Source organism: Schistocerca piceifrons, chromosome 1 (assembly GCF_021461385.2).
Source record: "Schistocerca piceifrons isolate TAMUIC-IGC-003096 chromosome 1, iqSchPice1.1, whole genome shotgun sequence".
Taxonomy (NCBI): Eukaryota; Metazoa; Arthropoda; class Insecta; order Orthoptera; family Acrididae; genus Schistocerca; species Schistocerca piceifrons.
This window is the reverse complement of record NC_060138.1, coordinates 950,896,420-950,913,579: the sequence shown is the minus strand read 5'-3', so window position 1 is coordinate 950,913,579 and position 17,160 is coordinate 950,896,420.

Here is a 17,160-nt window from a genome sequence, read left to right as displayed (position 1 = left end):
AAAGCTCAAAGCACCGGAGGGGAGGTGGAGGTAGGTAAAAGCTGTCTGGGAACGACACCAAATGTAGGTCGAAGGACTAGCAAGTGACGCATATTCAGTTGTAGATGTGGGCGTGTGGGACAGGGTTACTCTTTTGGAGCGTGGAAAACAAGGGTACTCCTTTGTGAGGCTTCGGAGATGAGTAGCCGTCTGTTGACCGCAGTGAGTCGGAATGAATACTAACAGTGTGAGGGCGATCAAAAAGTTTCCATCCGAAGGTCGGACGGTCCTAAATCGGTATGCCAATAAGGCAAAATCTTTGGGAGCGTTGAGATAATCATGCCACCGACCCACCACTTTGAAGATACTTGTTTAGTAAAACACCATGTTCTGTTGCGGGTAGAAGTCCGTAACTAACTGCCGCACTTTCTCGTCCGACAGGAATTGTCGACGCTTCAAGACATGTTTTAAGGGACCGAGGGCGAGTTAATTGTTTGGGGAAAGATCAGACTACAATGCATCTCCGTCCGCCGCTTGTTGTTGTCGGTAATGGATGAGGCTGGGCTGCCAAATTAACCACTTCTTATGCCGAATCGTGACCAGCACGGAACTTAGCAAAAAAAAAATAAAAATGGTTCAAATGGCTCGGAGCACTATGGGACTTAACATCTATGGTCATCAGTCCCCTAGAACTTAGAACTACCTAAACCTAACTAACCTTAGGACATCACACTACACCCAATCATCACGAGGCAGAGAAAATCCCTGACGCCGCCGGGAATCGAACCCGGGAACCCGGGCGTGGGAAGCGAGAACGCTACCGCACGACCACGAGCTGCGGACGGAACTTAGCACATCTTTGGTTTTCGACAGACATTCTGTCCCACACACATCCTTCATTCGCCGATGGATGTATACCTGGGTTTCTCCTTTGCTAGCTAAGAAATGAATAACAGCTGGTCGCATTCTGTTTGGTCGCATTTGATAATAATGCCTCCATAGTTCACGTTCCCTCGTTTACCGCATGTCTGTCGGAAAGAAACGTATGCCACACAAATACGTGTTGTTACTTGTATACTCGAGTCGGAGTCGCGCTACGTTGCATATACATTACAGAAACGCCCTCCAACGGGAACTTTTGATCGGCTTTTATAAAACAGGAGGACTGACGTTGGAGTCAAGGTACGAAAATCTTCTCCAGGATAAGGAAACATATAGTACGTTAACACACAGCTACCTCGTGGTACTCCAGTTTCCGGTGCTGCTGCTACTTGCGTAGATTTGTGATTAATCACATCAAGGTATTGTCATTTAGAGTGAGATCCAGCATATGGTTTCGATAATACAATTTTAGTAATGGTCTACGCACAACTTACGGACACCTTAACGTCCTTACCCACTCTGGAAATAATTAGGTAAAGGCTGTTGGACATGGTTTCTTAATAAACGGTGGTGACGTGTCTTCAGATTCGCTGCACTTGTACTCCTGTTCTTCACAATGTTCACACACCAAGCGAATCGAAAATGGTGGACTGTATGCTCCTGTTTGGAGACTACTGTCCCGTTCCGTTATTGACAACACTGTGCTCATCACACTGTGTGAATCACCCCTTTTGTTATGTGTAGTGTCATCTCTCACAGCAAATGGTTCCCCCCAAAAGTTTGATACGATTGCCGAACGCGAACATCTGTCGTCTTTTGATCATTCCACTGATTGCTTAAGACAGATTGTTTGCCAAAACAGCAGCCGCATCAGAAATGAGAATATCTCACCGTCAAATCACCGTCATACCTTAGCAAAATATCTGACAGAGAACCCGAGAAAATTCAGGTCTTGCGTGGAATCGTAAGCGGATCTAGGGCTTCCATTCAGTCCCTTATAGCTCAGTCTGGTACGGCAGTTGAAGACAGCAAAATGAAAGCCGAAGGTTTAAATTTCACGTTTAAGAAATCGTTCACATGGGGGAATCGTACAAACATACCGTTATTTGACCATCATACCAACGCCCGTATGGACGACATACTAATTAGCATACCTGGCGTAGAGAAACAATTGGAAGATTTCAAATACATCACAAGGTCCAAATGGAATCCCAGCTCGAGTCTACAAAGAGTACTCTACAGCATTGGCCCCTTACCTAGCTTTAATTTATCGTGAATCTCCTCCTCCCCCCCCTTCCCCCCAAGCAGAAAGCTCAAAGCGACTGGAAAAAAGGGCTAGGGCAACAGGCAATTCCATATTTCTAGATTTCCGGAAAGCATTCCACTCGGTGTCCTACTGCAGGCTGTTAACGAAGATACGAGCATATGGATTAAGTTCACAGAATAGTGAGTGGCTCGAAGACTTCTTAAATAATAGAACCCAGTATGTTGTCCTCGACGGCGAGTGTTAATCAGAGACAAGGGATGCCCCATGGAAGCGTGATAGGACCGCTGCTGTTCTCTATATACATAAATTATATGGCGGACTGGTTGGCAGCAATCTGCGGTTGTTTGACGATGATGCCATGGTGTACGGTAAGGTATCGAAGTTGAGCGACTGTAGAAAGGTACAAGACGACTTAGACAAAATTTCCAGTTGGTGCGAGGAATGGCAGCTAGCCATAAGTATTAAAAAATGTAAGTTAATGCGGATGAGTAGGAAGATCAAACATGTAATATTGCGATACAGTATTACTAGTGTCCTACTTGACACTGTCTAGTCGCTTAAATATCTGGGCATAACGTTGCAAAGCGACATGAGGTAGAATGAGCATGTGAGAACCGTGGTAAGAAAGGCGAATGGTCGATTTTGGTTTATTGGGAGAATTTTAGGAAATAGTGGGTCACAAGTAAAGGAGACCGTATATAGGGCGCTGGAGGGACCTATTCCTGTGTACTGCTCGAGTGTTTGGGATCCGTACCGGGTCGGATTGAAGGAAGCCTCAGGGACTCAAATGGGAATCCTTGGAGGGGAAGGCGACTTTTTTTTTTTTTTTCGAGAAATACCACTGAGAAAATTTAGAGAACCGGCATTTCAAGCTGACTACCGAGCGGTTCTACTGGCGTTAACACACATTTCCGATAAGGTCCACAAAGATAGGATACGGAAAATTAGGGCTCTTACAGAGGCATGTAGACAGTCATTTTTCCCTAGCTGTATTTGCGAGTGGAACCGGAAAGGAAATGACAAGTAGTGGTACAGGGTACACTCCGCCACGCACTGTAAGGTGGCTTGCGGAGTATCTATGTAGATGTAGATGTGTCTAATGAGTGGCAGGGTCTGGCTCAAGATGACAGACAACACTTCTTCCAAGTTCCATCAACTGAGGTCTTCGCTGCTAACAAAACAGAATTAATAGTCATTTTCATAATGCAACCTAATTAAAAGATTTGACTAATATTCCAGTACTCCATGTACGTTAAATACCTGTCGTTTTAATAAATCACATCTGTCAGTCACTTCATACTTAGTTCATGCAGCAGTGTAACTACACCGTGACAGTAGACTGCGTTGACAAAAACGGAGAAACATTTATATATCCCCACTAGAATACAACATACAGAACGTTCAAAAAACCATGGGAAACTGTCAGAAAAACCCTACTCCGCTATGTCGATCAACTCACACGTCCCATTGGCTCGCATATTGCTCACGTCACCAACGTGACACTCAATGTGAATTTCTGCACTACATCTTTTTGGTACGTTCATATCGATAACAGAAAGTCTCATCATTCGCAATGATTTTTTGCCAGAAAGCAAATTCCCGAGCTTTGAATTTCATTCAAGCCTTGGAAGGTGTACACATGTTGATATATTTGTTCGTGAATCAGAGTTCTCAGGCAAAACTTTGGACATACTTTTCTCGTCTTCGAAACATTCTGGAAAATGTCTTGAACACTTAATTTAGAAACATTGCTCTAATCCATTGTGATTTGTGACACACTGCGATCTCACGTCTACTACTTGACGCCTTCCTCTCAAAAGTGATTGATCGGTTGCACGTCTATTGTTAGTTCATGCTACCACCGTCGTTCCTATGCTGACTTTGCTTGTACGCCAGGGATGAAATTAGATATGGCGAATTAAGTTTATATCTTAGTAGTGGCAACAGAAGAGCATGGCCACGCTGGGGAAGTAGGGCAGCCACTGTGCTATATGGGAAGAATTCGGGCGCTACCGTTGGTCTTCAGCTGTGTCAGTTGATCTTAGAGTGTAACTGAACATTTTCATTACAGAGAAAGCTACAGCTCAAATAACAATGTGATGAGGTGAAGGGGAAGGGATCGACATCACAGCAGCAAAGCCTCCGTTTCCAACGAGAAACGATCTTGGGGTTTGATTCAACGCAGTATCATCGGGCTAGATTTTGTACATTAAAATATATTTTTAGAACCATAAATGCAGATAAGTGAGTTCATTCACCTATGAAGAATTACGAACTGATTATAACTTCACGTTTCTAAATTCAGTCATGATCTGCGAACACGTGGGTTGTACCTAATACCATTGAACGCATTAGTTACATTTAGATAAATGAGATGGTAAGCTTTTCACCGTCCGAAGCTAATGTTACTGTATCACTGAACTTATGATTGAAGAATAAATTTTGTTACGCCTAAATTATCGAAGTTACCTTATACTCGTATTCTAACTATATAGATGATGCTATTGTACTGTGAAGGTACTTAATTCTATAAAAAGATAAAAACATTGAATGAATGAAACGTGAATGACACATATTGATTACCGAAACTACGAACTCTTGCTGATTGTTGTTTCTGTTAGCTTCAGTCGGACGTGATCGGATGTTGTCTCACCTACCGTTGCTGGTAGCAGCTAAGTTTCCCAGCCACAGAGAATTCCCTGTTCGCGGTTCGCCACCCTTCAGTGGCAACGCTTGTCGGGCTCCTTGTTCGTGTGCCTTTTCCGCCGCTGCGTCGTCCGCCATCACCACTGACCATTAATCAGGACAACTGTTCCCTTGCCGTTCACCGTGGGAGGTCTTGCAAGCTGAGCACCGAACACCCGTCCGACACCTGTTGTGAAGAAAAGGTACGATGGGAAGGGTCGTTTGAGGTGAAATCGATAATCGTTTCTGTGCGTTTTTTCACTCCGAGACGCGAAGGCCATTAAAGGAAGAACTGTTCGCAACCCCCGCTAAGGCCATCGCTCAGCCCCCTGCGGCGGAGCCTTTTAACGGCACCGGCGCTATTTGCTGGAAAAACTGCTGATCTATCTTGAAATTTTGGACCATTGTTTATTTGTTCAGACAGAAATCTGCAGTTGAATTCCTTCGAGGAGAGTTTCTCATATTTTTCTGCCTTCCTGTCATGTGTTCCGTCTCGAACTCCTCCTATTTTCAAATTTGACCATTTAAAAGCTATGTAATGAAATGGAACACCTAGTGCCGTCCTTACGGGGTTGTTTATTATATGGCTACCAGTTTCGGTGCTTCAGTACACCAGCTTTAGGCCGTAACTGACGCTCAGGTGCTAACTACAGTTGTGTACACTATTCATAAATAGCCAACATCCATGGATTGGTTTTCGCAGACTACCTGTAACAACGATACTGTGTCTTCAATCATCAACTACTAAATATTGGTACGGAAGCACCGAAACTGGTAGCCATATAATAAATACCACCTTGAGGACGGCTGTAGGTGTTCCAAATATGGAACTACTTAAGTGAACGGCCAAAGTCCCTCAAACCCTCAGTCAGAAGGATGGACATAAAAAAAAGAAAGAAAAATAAAAATAAAAACTACGTCCAAAGATATTGTCTCCAAATGTAACATGACAGACCGAGATAGGTTTTCATACATTTCAAACGTTAATTTGTTTACATTCAAATACTACACTATTTTATTCATTTTTCATAGCTTATTTGCTACAAGTTGAGATAGTGTGTGGCGCCTTTAACATATCTTAAATTGTTATATTTATTAACCTGTATTTCAGTTAAGTGACACATTTAACTACGAAACTCATAGGTGAGTATACAAATAGCTGTGGTTGGGTCCTCATCGACTTTGAACTAGCTCGATCTATTGCTACAAACGAAAAAACGTACCATCAGCTGTTCTAAAGCAATTCTCAATTGCAGAGCTCTTACAACGGGCTCACTGTACCCACTATTCTCCTGGGACGGACTTCTTGTATGATCCCAAATTCTCAACACAATGTCTACACATATTTCACCATGGTAGTCATAATCAGAATCTGTTATTCTTTGTTCTTTCGATATCGTTGCCAATTTTATTTGAAACAACCTACATTACCGTTATTTATTTGTTTTGTACTCTTGTTATTTTTCCTCACGTCCAAACTGCTTTCTAGTAATTAAAGGTGATAGTATAAACATGGCTACGATTTGCCATTATTTTCAGCATGATGTATTTTCCTAATTGGTGCAAATTTATTTGAAGTGTAAGCTTTTCGATTAAGTCTCCATTTAATTGGACTAGGATTTGAACTATTTGTGCACGTAATGTGTAGTACATCCTAGCAATCTCACAGCATCACAAGAGGGTTCCTGATTTGAACGAGATCCTAGGCTAAAGGGTCTCCATTATGCATGATACATGCTATACGCAAAGCCTTGCCGGGCATCCTCAAATTGAAAATGGCACCGGTCTTTTGTGGAAGACGCCTACAACCATTTGTGTGAGTAAACATCACTACACAGAAATTTCTGTTTATTTATTAATTTTAAGTTGAAAGTTTGAATAACTTAATTAGAATGTCAACGGAAATATGGCGTTGCTGTGAGAAACCAAGTTACAAATTTTCTCTAACAACATCATTTATTTCTTAAAATTCATTAAAATACTTCTTAATCATTCACGTTATTTAATATTACCATTATATGGAATGCAGACCCATCATCTGTACTACAAAACCGAAATAGCAATTTCATCCAACCTGACTATCTCTCCTAACTAAGATGACTGTAGGAGCCATCACGCAGAGCGTCCGCACTTACCAGAGTCTGAGCAGGGAATGCCTAACCGTCTCCCTTCAACCGGCGTCCACCCGCGGTGGCTGGAAGGCACAGCGGCTATTTGCCAACCTAACGGGGCCTGCTAACGCGCGGGGAACTTAGGTCTCTCTGGTCCAGTGCAGGCGCACTCTACTTAATACAGTGGTTGGCTAAAATGCAAACCTACATTCACAGAACCCACAGCAGACAGCTCACGCATTCGTCAGCAGACGACACGCATTCACACTTGCAGACTATACCAACAGTGATAATGTAACATAATTTCGAATAATAAATCTTATGTTGCTCTTCCCTGAGTGTCGGAAGGGCACCCAGGTGTGTTCTGAGTATAAAACTATTGTGTCAAGCCATGTAGGGGCTCACATGGAGCCGTTACAGTTATATCTCAATGAAACAGGTATGAAAATATCAATAGAACGATGTTAAGCATCATAACATAAACTGCCACACAGTATAGTATAAATTTGTGTTTAGAATGCGTGTTCGAACCACTTTGTTGAGGTATCTGAACTCATTTTCAGTCACTCGATATAGAGAGGTAATTCAAAAATTCATTAACAGCAGAACTGAAGATATTGCCACTGTTCCTTTGAACCGTTTCGTCAAAAGAAAGGTTTCTACTAAGTTTGTGAATCAGCTTAAGTGAGATTGTTTGTTGCAAGTGTGATGGCCTTCTCCACTAAACTGCTTTCATTACCAGAAATATCATCAGCTGTACATTGTGAATTAAATTGCTAGAAATGGTAATAGTAGAAAAGTTTACTAATCTTCGTGATTCTAGGCGCTCAGTCCGGAACCGCGCGACTGCTACGGTCGCAGGTTCGAATCCTGCCTCGGGCATGGATGTGTGTGATGTCCTTAGGTCGGTTAGGTTTAAGTAGTTCTATGTTCTAGGGGACTCATGAACACAGCTGTTAAGTCCCATAGTGCTCAAAGCCATTTGAACCATTTGAACCAATCTTCGTGATTTTCCAGACGCATTTTCCACTCTTATTACTGGCTGCCCTAAGTATTCATCCACATCTAGGAGGGAAGTCACGAAGATTTAGAACAGATATTGAAGGACTCGCAACTGGTAACACAAATGTGCATAGTGAGTACTGGTCATTATGTGATTTCAAAGGGATGATACACGAATGCGAGATACACTGTAAGCGAATAATGAAAATCCCTTTCTCATCTTCTTAAGCCGTCCCATACCCCAAAATTTTCTACTGTGTAGCTACTGGTAAAAATGTTTCTAGAGTGTGATATTGGTGTCCCCCAGAAATTTTAGTTGTAGTGACAGACTGATCTGTAGCGTAGCCTAATGTTTACGTTCGCACCGCGTTAATGCATTTTGTCATATTTAACGCACTTTAAGCCATAAAAATTAAAACTGCAAAATAAATTCAGAAAACCTATATTCCCAAGTCTCCGACGAATAGTTTGATACATATTGCGTACACAGGCTACACACAGGCTGCCTGTCGCACACAAACCACGAAAATAGCTTCATTTATCATAAAGACTTGGTTACGTCTTTTAACGTTGGTAATCTGTGAGTGAAAAAAGTGGGAAATACGGGGTGTTCCAGGTGAAAGTTGACGTAGGGTATTGTTGAACTGCAATACGCACAAGAGATGGCACACGGTGAAGAATGTAGTAATACTTAAATGCTACTCTTAGTTGCTACTTGTAACTTCTAGTTGTGACTAAAATCAGAGCCAGATCTTGAAAACTGTTATTGTGAAAACTTCCTCAATCACTTGTGATTCGTAAAACATACATTATTCATTCCACACCCTGAATAGGCACTTTCTGGGTGACGGGACAGGAAGGACCTGTCGCTAATGAGCTGCGCTGCTGTGGATAAGTCTTCACTTTTCATAAGGAATTTTTCATTTTTCTTAGTCATGTTTTGAGAAACGCTTTTGATCATTCCTAGTTATTGCCGTATCTGTTAAAACTGAAGCCACATTTTGGACGTATTATAGTCGCAGAATTTAGATTCGTAGATTTCCACGGACCGTAGCATGCGTAGCGATCAATCGGTTTTTCAGAACGTGTTCTGGCCACGTGGGCCTTAATTCTTACCATATTCGTTCTCCGTGGTATCTTATTCCCATTCTCCGTTTGTTTTGCAACGCCTTTATACACCTGTAGTCAATTCAAAAGTGTTCTTCCTGTGTCACATGATCACACGTTGTGTGCATTTAATATTCGGCCAGTGAGTGTATCATTACATTGTGGTTGGGAGACCCATTACGTTTATGTTCGTGTCAGTATTGATAAATTTGAGAGCATGATGCTGATTACATATACCTACTATGTAATCTTTCGTTATCCCCGGAAGGTCACTAGGCGTGTTTGCAACAAACAATGGTTGATCCAGCAATTGTTGTGCGGTTTCTTCACTGTATCTACTTGTATGTACGATTTCACACACGTGGCACATCAGTCTTCTTTCTTTCAGTATATGAAATAAATTTATCACTGCATGAGTCTATGAATGCAGGACGGATGTACAGAGAGATTCTATTGCGCTAGTTGTTATTAATTATTGATTCATTTCAGGACTGTGATTTCAGTGCTATAAGGAGGATTGTTAATGCATATAAGTTTTGGGTCTCACCAGTAGTAAAGAAAGTGTACGTTCGCGGCAAGCATGTAACAGTACGACCGTTTCATCCAACAACCAGCAAGAAATCTCGAAAACAACCGAAAGCTTGAAAACTGGAAGGCCACATGCTTTTTTTCAGTCACCGCATCAGCAAGAGCGTGTCTCATCGACCATCGAGATACCCGGTGATCATCTCATTGAGCCTTCTAAATTTATTGGATGAGCAGACATTCGATTTTTGCAGCAGGTTTGCATGAGGATATTCTCCTCGCGCGACTTCGGGGAATGTGGTATATTCATGACGGGACACCCGCACATTCTGCTGTTGATGTAAGAAGACATCAAACGCTACAGTATGGGCCAAGACGTACATGTCGGACATGGCCTGTACCTTGGCAGCCAAGATCAAGTGACCTCTATCCGCTAGAATCTTCTGTGTGAAGTGAAGTCATCTCACAAGTTCAGTGCATAGCACTCTCGCTGATGCGGTTAAATAATTGGAGCAGCAAATTGTGTATTATTACTAAGGTTTAGGCGTTTACGAGATGATGCGTCAAGTGTTTCAAGGAATTCATAGCTCACAGGAGTGACGAGTGCAATATTGTTTCAAAATTCGAGAAAGGTACATGGAACAACTTGCTTAACAGGTACGAGTAAATTGTAACTTGTGAACTTACGATGCCTTTTTTTACATAAATAAAAGATTGGTCATAAGATAAATATTAACGCAGTTAGGTGAAGACTTAATCCAAAACTTCACATTTAAAATACAATTGTAGTGTTGACTAATACTTCATATTGTCACGTACAAGCAGGTGTAAGTAGATGAACGACGAACACTAGCTTCACTTAACGAAGACTTATTCAGCACCTGCTCATAGAAGAGCGCGGAGCGCACTGCCTCCGGCCAGAACACAGACGGTATATATGTTGCTACAGAATATTCCAGTACAATGATTCTTGCCATTTGTGGATACTTCTAGACTGTACTCGAACCGAACACAGAGATTAAAATTTTATAGTTCAGGTGAGTTTTGAAATCACGACCCTCCATGCAAGAGTGGCAGTGATCTTGAAACTTCCCTTGCCGCTCGCTACGTTCTTCATCACCTTTCCGCTTGTTGCCTGTCGCTGGAGCTTCGAATTTATCATGGGTTGCAGGATCCTTATAGGGCTTCATTCCAAGGACGTGGACCGTGTCTCTGATCTTCCGTCGTCTTGTGTCGGGGTAGAAATCTTCAATTTGATTAGTAACATCAGACAACTGTCTTACAATCTTATAAGTTCCAAAGTAGTGCCTGAGGAGCTTCTCAGAGAGAACAACCTTCCGAATAGGAGTGAACATCCATACGAGGTCACCAGGCTGGTAAACAACAGGGCGGTGGCTCTCGTCATACCTTCGGCGATCCTTTACTTGAGCCTGCAGCGTGCGGAGTCGAGCTATTTGCCGATCTTCCTCACCTCTGGTTAACACCTGACCGATGTAGTCGTTGTCCACGTCATCAGGATGTAACAGAAGCACAGTGTCCATCGACGTCGTCGCCTCACGCCCACGCACTAGGAAAAACGGCGCAAATCCTGTGGTGTCTTGTTTGGTGGTGCCGTAGGCAAACGTCACGAATTGTAGCACCTCATCCCAGTTGCTCTGCACAACATTGACGAACATTGATAGCATGCCGGCCAAGGTCTTATTAAGGCGTTCAGTAAGCCCGTTAGTTTGCGGATGGTAGGCAGTCGTCATGTGATGAGTAATGTTCCAACTATGGTTTATCTCTGTCACAAGATTCGATTGAAATACTTTCCCTCGAACCGTAATTAACAACTTTGGGGCACCTTGTTTTAATACAATGTCTTCTACGATGAATTTGGCTACCTCGAATGCCTCGGCTGCTTTCACAGCTTTTGTAATGGCATAGCGTGTCAGATAATCAGCGCAAACAATTATCCATCGATTGCCACTAGCAGACGTTGGAAGTCGTCCGAGGAAGTCAACCCCAACATCCTGGAAAGGCGTTTTGGCTGTTGGAATTGGTATGAGTCGGCCAGGTGGTTTCTGAGTAACTGCCCTTCTCCTCTGGCACTCTCGACAGTGCGACACAAAGTAGCGGACACTCCTAAATAAAACTGGCCAGAAAAATCTCTTTCGGATCCTATCGTATGTCTTCATAAATCCTAAATGTCCGGCCTCAGGTGTGTCATGGAATTTCTTGTTGAACATATAAGCGCATGTACTACATTAACTACGTGAAATTGTCCTTTCACGTCCTCTGACCGATTTAAGGCAAGCATAATTTGAGATATCTTGACGTCCTTCTTCTGCTCAGCAGAGAGATCTTGGAGTACAGCGAGACAGTCACTAACTTCATCAAAGTCTTGATGGTCTTGCACAGGGTTTCTTGAGAGACAATCGGCGTCTTGGTGTTTAGATTAGATTAGATTTGCTTTCATTCCAATTGATTCGTAGTGAGGAGGTCCTCCAGGATGTAGAACATGTCAGAGAAACAACAATACATGACAAATATTTACAACTAAAACAAATAAGATTTTGTACCATTCCACAGGTCCCAAGTGGAATGATCGACATTTTTTAGTGAACACTACATGAAAGAGTCATTTTACAAATACTGATGCACTTAATTTTAAATAAAAAAAGTTTTTTAAATTTATTTATAAGGTAATAAACGTGTAATACAACTACTATAACATTTATTAACAGTGAACACATTACTGCACTGAAATGGTGCAGATGTTAGATTGTACTTACACAAACACACACACACACACACACACACACACACACAATGAACACATTACTGCACTGAAATTGTGCAGAAGTTTTATATATATATATATATATATATATATATATATATATATATATATATATATATATATATATATCAGTTGGTTTTACTGAGAAATTCATCAATGGAGTAGAAGGAGTTGGCCACCAAAAAATCCTTTAGGCTTCTCTTAAACTGAATTTCACTGGTTGTTAAGCTTTTTATGGCTGCTGGCAAGTTATTGAAAATGTTTGTTCCTGAACAATGCACAAGTTTTTGTACATGACTAAGTGACTTTAAATCTTTGTGAAGATTATTCTTATTTCTAGTATTGATTCCATGAATTGAGCTGTTGGTTTGAAAAAGTGATATATTTTTAATGACAAATTTCATTAAGGAGTAAACATATTGGGAAGCAGTAGTTTGTGTCCTTTGCACCCTAAACAGACTTATGCAGGATGTTCTTGAGTTCACACCACATATAACTCTTACTGCACGTTTTTGTGCCTGGGAAAACTTTAGCTTGGCTTGATGAATTACCCCAAAAAATAATCCCATATGACATTATGGAATGAAAGTAAGCATAGTATGCCAGCTTTTTCATTTTTATACCCCGTATGTCTGACACAATTCGCATTGCAAATAGAGATTTGTTAAGACGCTTCAGCAATTCTGTGGTGTGCTCCTCCCAGTTGAATCTATTATCAAGCTGTAATCCGAAAAATTTAACACTGTTCGCTTCTTTTATCTGCTTGTCATCGTATGTTAGGCATATACTCGTGGGACACCCCTTACAAGTTCTGAACTGCATGTAGTGTGTTTTTTCAAAGTTTAGTGACAAAGAATGGCTAGGAACCAGTGATTAATGTCCACAAATATTTTATTGGCTGATCTTTCTAAGATCTTTAATTAACTTTGTTGATATTTCATCATACCCACGAGATGTTTTTAATTTTAAAGATTGTATGAAGGACATTATTATTTCTACTGGGGTAGTGAGGGTCAAATTCATATTATGGAAGTTACTTGAAATGTCTGGTCTGAGGTATTCCATAGCAGCATCTGCCGAACCTGACAACCCCATCTTTTCAGTAACAGTTATAAAATGTTTGTTAAAAAGTTCTGCAACACTATACACATCTGTTACCAATGTATCATATACTCTTAATGCTATTTGTCCCTCTTCATGTCTGGTCCTACTGGTCTCCTCCTTCACTATATCCCATATTGTCTTTATTTTGTTATCTGTTATGACTATCTTTTCCTTGTAATATATTTGCTTTGATGTCCGTATTACAGCCTTTAAAATTTTGCAGTATTTCTTATAATGTGCTATAGCATCAACATCGGAACTGTTTCGGATTGACAGATACAGTTTTCTTTTTGCTTTACAAGATACCGCTATTCCTTGAGTAATCCATGGCTTCTTTGTAAACTTTGCTCTAACCTTGGTTAGTTTTGGAGGAAAACAGTGTTCGAATAAGGTAAGCACTTTATTAGCAAAATGTTATATTTTTCATTCATGCCATGAGCTCTGTATACATCAGTCCAGTTAATGTCTCCGAGGAGTGTCCTAAAATAATCAATTTTTGGCTTATCGATTACCCTCTTGTTTCCTTCCTTTCGTACACGATGGGAACGTCATACTCTAGAAGACGTAGTGCCCATCTAGCGAGTCGTCCTGTTGGATCCTTAAGACGTGTCAACCAACAAAGTGAATGATGGTCTGTAACAACCGTGAGTGGCCTTCCGTAGACATACTGTCAAAATTTGCACATGGCCCAGATCACAGCAAGACATTCTCTTTCTGTAGTTGAGTAGTTTCTCTTGATTTTGTAAGTGTCCTAGAAGCATAGGCTATAACCTTCTCTTTTCCATCCGAAATGTGCACCAGAACAGCACCGATCCCATACCGACTAGCATTTGTGTGTAGTTCTGTAGGTGCTCTCAAGTCATACAGATCAAGTACAGGGTCAGTCGATAGAGCCTTTCACAGCACATCGAAAGAATCTTGTTGAGCACCACCCAAGATAAATTTAACATGGGCTTTTAACTACTCTTGGAGTGGCTTGGCTTTGATACAAAAGACTTTGATAAAACGACGGTAAAAAAACATAATCCGTGGAAGCTTCTCATGTCTTTAATATTTTTAGGCATAGGAAATTAAATTATAGATCTCACCTTTTCTGGGTCTGGCCACACACCTTCGTTTGACAAAAGGTGTCCAATTATTTTGATTTCTTTTGCTCCAAAGAGACACTTCCTTGGATTAAGTTTCAGTCCAGCTTGTTGGAGACACTTAAGAGCGGCCCTCAGTAGTTTCATGTGTTCATCAAATGTGTCTGGGAAGACTATAGAGTCATATAAATAACAAAGACACATCGTCCACTTCACGTGCCTTAGGAGGTTAACCATCATCCGTTCAAAAGTTGCTGGTGCTTTATACGAAGCAAACGGCATTACCATAAACTCATACACGCTGTCGGGGGTGATGAATGCAGTTTTCTCACGATCAGCCCTTTCTAATTCGATTTTCCAGTATCCCGAGTACATTTCCATGGTTGAGAAAAACTTATCCCCCTTCAGACAATCTAGTGTATCGTCAATTTCGTGGAAGAGGGTAACGTCCTTTTTAGTTATCTTATTAAGCTTCCTGTAATCAACACAAAAGCGCCAACTGCCATGCTTCTTCCTGACGAGGACCACTGGTGCCGACCATGGGCTCTGCGAAGGCTGAATGATGTCATTCTTCATCATTTTTCTACCTAGTCGCTAATTATTCGACATTCCGTTGCTTGCTCACGGTATGCTCTCTGGCTTATTAGTTGATGGTCTCCAGTGCTAATCCGGTGATTCACCGTCGATTTGTCTAATTTGCTCTTCATCTGTAGATTGAAGCACTCACAGAACTCTTGAAGAATGACAAGTAGCTTCCTCTGTTGTTCCTTATTGAGATCTGGTGACAGTCGAGCTAGATCTTGTCTTGTAGTGGTAGCGCTAATTTCGCCCACAGACTCTGCAAAGGAGGTTTCTACGACGCTCAGCTGTTCTTCAATTAACGACTCAGCGTTTGCTACGCACATGCGCCTTGGAAGGATCTATCCATAATTCACCGAATCCGCTCCTAAACGAGACGACAGAGGCTGGGATGACCAAGTTATTCTTCAGTGGTATGCTTCTCTTACATTCCACTACAATATCCGTGGGTTGATGCAGAGCATGACACGTGACAGATACCGAAAGCGCTGACTGCAGGAATGATCACTTCATCCAGCACACATAGTCTCCACACACTCGGATGCGCAGCTTCCTGTTCACAGTATCTCATCTCGCTAGTATAATCTTCGAGGGACCACAATCTATAATTGCCTGAAAAGCTTTGAAAAAGTCCCATCCGAGGAAGACTTCATGACTGCACTCTTGTAAGACGATGAATTCTAAGAGCTGTGTATGGCCACTTATATCCACAAGAATGACACATCTTCCTGTAGGTTTTACATATTTCCCATTAGTCACCTTCAGCAGAGATGTTTTTCTGTCGACGAATACGGTTTCCTGCATCTAGCGACGCTACTTCTCTGAAATGACTGAATATGATTCTCCAGAGTCCACAAGAGCTTGGGCTGGTCGGCCATCCATGATGATATCAGCGTAGTTTCCTATCATTTTTGTAGTGATCGACGGCGGAGAAATTTTCTCTTTGACAGTCTCACCTCCAAGGAAGGTCGCAACCTTTAGTTTTCCAGGTTGCAGCGGCTAGGTGATCGGCTGGAGCTTCTAAACGGTGATGGAGCCCTTGATCGATGTGTTGGGGAGCGTCCTCTCCAGCGGCTAGCTCGCGGCGATGGTGACCTATGTTGTTCTGCACCCACATCTTCTTGTTCATCTTCATCGTCCCGGAGTTGGCGTCGGCTAAGATCGGTCTGCTGTCATCTGGCACGGGCGTCACCAAATATCCGCCGCCTTTCTCGACAATAGCGCACCACATGTCGCGATCGTCCGCAGTGGAAACATTGTTGTTGTTGTTGTGGTCTTCAGTCCTGAGACTGGTTTGATGCAGCTCTCCATGCTACTCTATCCTGTGCAAGCTTCTTCATCTCCCAGTACCTACTGCAACCTACATCCTTCTGAATCTGCTTAGTGTATTCATCTCTTGGTCTCCCTCTACGATTTTTACCCTCCACGCTGCCCTCCAATGCTAAATTTGTGATCCCTTGATGCCTCAAAACATGCCCTACCAACCGATCCCTTCTTCTAGTCAAGTTGTGCCACAAACTTCTCTTCTCCCCAATCCTATTCAATTCCTCCTCATTAGTTACGTGATCTACCCACCTTATCTTCAGCATTCTTCTGTAGCACCACATTTCGAAAGCTTCTATTCTCTTCTTGTCCAAATTAGTTATCGTCCATGTTTCACTTCCATACATGGCTACACTCCATACAAACACTTTCAGAAACGACTTCCTGACACTTAAATCTATACTCGATGTTAACAAATTTCTCTTCTTCAGAAACGATTTCCTTGTCATTGCCAGTCTACATTTTATATCCTCTCTACTTCGACCATCATCAGTTATTTTACTCCCTAAATAGCAAAACTCCTTTACTACTTTAAGTGTCTCATTTCCTAATCTAATTCCCACAGCATCACCCGATTTAATTTGACTACATTCCATTATCCTCGTTTTGCTTTTGTTGATATTCATCTTATATCCTCCTTTCAAGACACTGTCCATTCCGTTCAACTGCTCTTCCAAGTCCTTTGCTGTCTCTGACAGAATTACAATGTCATCGGCGAACCTCAAAGTT